The sequence below is a fragment of the Arachis ipaensis genome, chromosome B03 (genome assembly GCF_000816755.2).
Source record: "Arachis ipaensis cultivar K30076 chromosome B03, Araip1.1, whole genome shotgun sequence".
Classification (NCBI taxonomy): domain Eukaryota; kingdom Viridiplantae; phylum Streptophyta; class Magnoliopsida; order Fabales; family Fabaceae; genus Arachis; species Arachis ipaensis.
Genome location: NC_029787.2, coordinates 74,193,351 through 74,199,335, shown reverse-complemented (window position 1 = coordinate 74,199,335; position 5,985 = coordinate 74,193,351). Strand labels below are relative to the sequence as shown.

The window sequence follows — 5,985 nt, the reverse complement described above, 5'->3', positions numbered from 1 at the left end:
TTCTAAAATTAGGTTTTACGGCTACTTATATTAATCCTATATGAATGAAGTTATATCCTTTACTACTATGTTCTTTCAACTTATCTTCTTCTAAGATTGTAATAATTTTATTACTACTTGTTCCTGGTTTACAATATTCTAACATATGAATTTCATAATTTTTCCCTTTCCAGAAGTTTCTCTTTTCATATACTTTATCTTTATCTATTATAGGTATATTCCAATTATGAAAACTTTCTTCTAGCTTAGCTATTTCTAATTCATTCTTAGTTCCAGAGGTGGATGCTTCATCATTATCTGTTTTTATTACTAAAAAATTATTTTTTCCTAGATTTAAACTACTCATCGTTCTCAACAAACTAGCCATTTTATGGTTAGAACTTCGTGAGTTACGGGACCACCCTTGGTAACCAACGGATTCACTGCCTTAGTTAGGACTTACAACCGAGACTACGATCTGGGCTGACCAACGTATTAACAGTTCTCACTGCTACTTCAAAGTTTTAACTATAAAATTTTAGTTTATAGAACAAATTTGTAGTAAAAATCCGAAAAAATAATACTTTATAATACTTTAGAAATGTTATCAGATACCTTCCCCTTGGGCAGGCTCTAATACCACTTGTATTGGTTGGTCTTGTATTGGTAAAGAAGAATCTTGTAAAGGTTGAGGGTCAGGTTGTATCGTTTGGATATTTATTACTTGTATTTGTGATTGTATAGCATTTAGGCGTATCATACTTTGGACATGAAAATAATGCATCCTTCTATATATTCAAGGTCGTAGCGCCTTGCCACCTCTGATTTGCGTCCTAGACGTAAAGCTTTAAGTGGTAGAGTGTTACACTAGCTTCACCCCTCTCTGATCTTGATGCACCTTATGCTTTTTCCTATCTTGGTTACATTCCAATTCTGTTCATCATCCTTTTTAATCACATGCATGGAGGTCCTATTCCTGTTCCGGCACAGTAGGATGATTAGGCGGTGCCTGAGCCTGGCCCTGTCATTGATGACTACATCTCTAAGTCTCCTCTAGTAGATTTGGATATGTCGGTGGAGTCTCTTTCTACTCGCTCCTCTGACCCTTTCACCATAGAGCCTATCGAGACTTCTGCCGTAGCTTCTGGTCGGCCCTCAGCAGTTGAGCATATTTCTCCTAGTGGTACAGTGACGTGAGGAAAATTGTCAGTTCGGGATTTTCACAAAATAATTATGTTGATAGTATAGTTCCAAACCAACAGTAACTCTTAATCAAAGTTTAATTTGTTTGTCATTTAAGTCAAACTAATAAAAATCGAGAATATTTAAACATCAGGTCGTCTCTCAAAAGAATTGGAGGGAAGTAGCATCTTATTGGTTATGAGATATTTTTGGGGGTTTTAGAGTGATGAACGGAAAAGGTAAATTGCAAGAAAGTAAAGCTACAACTAAGATAATATAAATGTAAAAGACACTCCTGGCAAGGATTAAGAGTTAAGGTTTCCTATCTAGTTCATTGACCACAACATGGTAATTACAAAGGGTTAAGGTTTCCACTTAATTATCCTCTAACATCGGAGGGTGAAGTCAAGTGGACATAATTGATCCTAAAACCAACTAACAACCCTAAATTACCAATCACACTGGACATCAATGACATCAAAGAACCTAAGTCCTCAATGTCAAGCCAATAGTGCTAAAATCTACTCTAAAATCAAACCAAATATTTTATCAAATACTAAGAAGGCATAAAATGAAAGCATGGTAAAATTGCGATGATAATAAAATTGAAAGCTACCAAATGCAAGATAACAATAATAGCAACTCAATTAAACATCAATAAACATAAAAACTTCAAATTTCATTAAATGGAAATTAAAATAACAATAGTTCATAAGCCAAAAGTGACATAAAAGAGAAATTAACAATGTAAACTAAGAAAATCAAGACAAGTAAACAAGGAGAAACAAATGAAACTAAATCAAGACAAGAAATAAAACCTAAATCTAAGAGAGATTAACCTAAATCTATCTTAATGCTAGAGAGAAGAGAGAGCTTTTCTATCTAGAATATAACCTAAAATGTAACGACCCAAATTCCAGTATGTCATGATCATACCAAAAGTAAGGCGTTACTAACCTGTTTTCTTTATTAACTATTTAATATTGAGCCTTTAATTCGATATTGCGTTTCGGTTTATAGAAAATTCCAAAAAATTTTGTTTTTGTTTATTAAAAACCATATATCAAACATCACCAAGTAATAATAATCATATAATTATTAATAATAATAAACATTATACAAGAGAATTTAAATGAAACTCAGATACAACTCCTATCCCTCTGTATAAAATTAAAACTAAAGCAACAAGGGCGAGGGAATTCTATGAAAGAAACTTAACTCATAAATAAATTCTATAATCTCCCGCAGCTTCAAACTAAGTCTTCGAACCTGTCACTGAAAGGGTGGAAGATTTTGGGGTGAAAACAAACCACGTGTTCTCAGTAGGGAATGGAAATGTCGTAAAAGTAATGATTACCATGCAAATAATTAACTTCACTTAATAAAACCATTTTTGTCAAACTTTTGAAAATACTTTTTAATCTTACTTTAGATAATTAATTACTTTCTTTAAATTTCTAAATCCAAAATAGATTTCAATCGCAAAACTTGTCATATTAAATATCTGTCAGCCACATAATTGATTCTCAGTCACCACAACAGTTATTAATCATCTCAATACATTCACAAATTACTAGCACAAGACTCAATTCAACACACAAACAAGTCACAATAAGACAAACAACACAATCACAAAGAAGCAATACAAGCAAACACAACCAAATGCAAAATGCACAGACATTATGATGCATGTCTGTCCTAAGCAGACTATGAGCTCATGTGTTGGTTATTTACCCGCATCCCAACATTATCCAGTCACGAATCCACGTTATTTCGGATATGATTTTCCAACCCGTTCACAAATAAATAGCTACTCTTCTGTGGCAACCTCTGCTCTACTGTGGCAGTATCTGCTCTACTGTGGCAGTATCTGCTCTACTATAGCAGAAATCAAACAAACAGGCAATATCTGCTCTACTGTGGCAGACAAAGAATTTTCTACTCTTCTGTGGCAGAAATCAAACAAATATCACTCTGCTCTTCTATGGCAGAAATCAAACAAATATCACTCTGCTCTTCTGTGGCAGAAATTAAACAACTATCACTTTGCTCTTCTGTGGTAGAAATTAAACAAATCACTTGATATCTTTCTTCATAGACATATCTTTAATTGTTATATTATTCTTGTTGTTACTACTGCTTATGCATCACCCTTTTATTCTTCTCTTAATTACCTCTTTTTTCTGTCTCTTTACTCTGTTCTGATTACTCTTTTCTCTCTGAATTATTAACATATTTCCTTAAACCTTTCTTAACTTCCTGAGGCATTCGTCCATAAAAATCTTAAGCAAATCATTTCATAATCTCTACTTTAGCAATCTTAACATAACCAACTTTAAAATTATTTTCTAGTTTAATTTTCTATCAAAAGACTCAAGAAAATCATTTATTTTAAATTCGTTAAATACTTTTCAAAACATAACCTCTCATTAGAAGTAATCAAATAAAACTCTTTTTCAAGTTTACTAACTTCCCAAAGACTCAAAAATCATCTCTCTTTACTATTCAAATTCAAATATTATTATTTCACCAAACTTCTAAAAAGGTAATCTTTTATTTCAAACTCAAAACATAACTCTTTTCATATTGAATCAAACTAAAAATATAATTCCATTCTTAAATAATTCAATCTTGAAATATAAACATTTCCTTGGTAAAATCGAATTCAAAAGAATTTAATTCTTTTCTTAACTAAATAAAATTCAAATAACATAATTTTCCAAATCCAAATCTTCTAAACTGACTTTTCAAATGAAACCTCAAATTTTATAAAATTTCAACAGCACCTCTCCTAAAAGTCGGACTTAGCCATCCTTACGGGTTCCCTCTTTCTCAACAATTCACCATCCTTTTATCAGCAATTATCACAACAGATTCTCAATAATCATCTCATCATAATTCAGTTTAACAAACTAACATCCTTTCATCAATTAAAATCAGAATTTCACCCGATCATTCTTTAAAATTAAACCAGTCTAACTTAAAAAATTCATAACTAATTTCCCAAAACCAGTTTTCAACCAGTCACCAACCAAGTCCACTACCGTTACAACATATCGAATAACCAGCTCATCAACAACCAATTCAATATAAATCCATCAAAGATCAGAATTTCAGTCCATTCGCAACCATCAAGCAAACCAGCCTATGGCAACCAATTCAGCATAATCAAATAAAATCAACGGCAAGCACTCATTCTCAATAATCAGAATATAGTCACAACTCAACCAATTCAGCATAGTCACTTAAAACCAGAATTTTCAGCAATTCCATCAAAATCAAAAAACCAATACAAGTCGCAGCCTCAAACCAAATTTAATCTTGTTAATTAATCACTCACAACAGAACCAGTTACATTCACAATCATAACCTAAACTCAATAAAGTAATTGAAACACTAGAACATCATTTCAATACCAAACATAATCCAATTTTCACAACCTCAAACCAAGCTTATTTCTATCAATCAATGACACAAAATATTTATAAATTATTTGTAGTTACTCACTAAACTTCATTGGCATTCATAAATTAAAACGGTCAATTTTGAAATAAATCCCCAACCTTACTGTCGTAGTAATACAACCAGAACAGTAGCGGTAGCATTAACCGGGATAACAGCAACATCAGTAGTTCCGGGCAGGGATGGGGATACCGAACAGAGTCAATAATGATTGGCAGCTAGGGAAGATCAAGAAAACGAGGCATATTATTATCAAGGCAGCAGCAAACCAAATAATGGCAACAGAACATAACTTAATGCTACCAGGGAAAAGTAGAATAGAACAGCAATGGCAGAGTAACCTACGGTGACTACGAAGCATGACGGTGATGGAAACAACGGCAGCGGCGGCGATGAGACAGTGTGTCCTCCTTCTCCGTCTCAGCCTCCTTCGCGCGTCACTCCTCCTGGTTCTCTCTCTCTCGGACGCGTCCTCTTCTTCAACAGCAGTGAAACCAATCGGCGGCGGCAAAACCGAGCAGAAACGGCGACGGCCTGGTAGCTTCCTTCTCCCTCTTCTGTTCGTGCATCCTTCTTCCTCTGCTACAGCATCGACGGTGACTGGCACGGGCGTGGCTGCAATTGCTAGGGTTCGACAGTGACGCTGGTGGCATCTTCGACGGCGAGCTCGACAGTGACCAGGCGCGACAAAGCTCGCGGCGTCCTCTCCTCCATCGCGTCTTCTCTCTCTCTGCTCTTCGTCGGGGATGCGTAGGACAGTGGCTCCAAGGCAGATCAGCGACGACGCTTATGACGGGCTCCACGGCAGTGAGACGCGACGATGGCAGCGAGCTGGACGGCGGCTGGGCGAGGTCTCTCTCTTTCCCTTCCCGATCTCTCTTCTCCCCTTTTCTGCTCTCTCTTTCTACGTCTGCTACTGCGTGTGTTGGGGAAAAGGAGGTTACGTTAGGGTTTTTATTTTTTATCCAAATAGTATTTGCTATGGTGCTGGTGCCTATAAGAAGTTGCTTAATTTACTAAAAAAAATAAATATTAATATTTAATTTAAAAAATATAAAAACAAATAATTTTTAAATATTTAAAATATACCATTAAAAATAATTTCGACAAATTCAGCACTAAATTTATAAGCATTAAAGAATTTGTCTTTTTTAATTTGAGAATTGGAAATTAAGATTTTTGATTTAGGAATTTATGGTTAAGGTAAGATTTTTATAAAAAATTATGAATATATATGAATAGATATTTTAGATAAAATTAGAGGGTGTCACTAAAAAAAAATAAAATTGGAGGGTAGAGTAATTTTAAAATTAAATATACTCTCTTAAAAATATTTAAGAATATTATTTATCAATATATTAC

At 34.2% G+C, this 5,985-nt stretch overlaps 1 long non-coding RNA gene across 3 annotated transcripts; it reads right to left on the bottom strand.

The window, feature by feature from the left end:
* Window positions 550-5,584, bottom strand: LOC107630564. 3 transcript variants are annotated; one of them, XR_002359444.1, is made up of 4 exons: window positions 4,969-5,584; window positions 4,725-4,841; window positions 2,381-2,436; window positions 550-1,156 (listed from the first exon to the last, which is right to left on the bottom strand). It is a non-coding gene; the product is annotated as an uncharacterized LOC107630564 (long non-coding RNA). The 3 variants fall into 3 exon arrangements; XR_001618326.2 differs by lacking the exon at window positions 2,381-2,436; XR_002359443.1 differs by lacking the exons at window positions 550-1,156; window positions 2,381-2,436 and having other exon boundaries at window positions 3,904-4,841.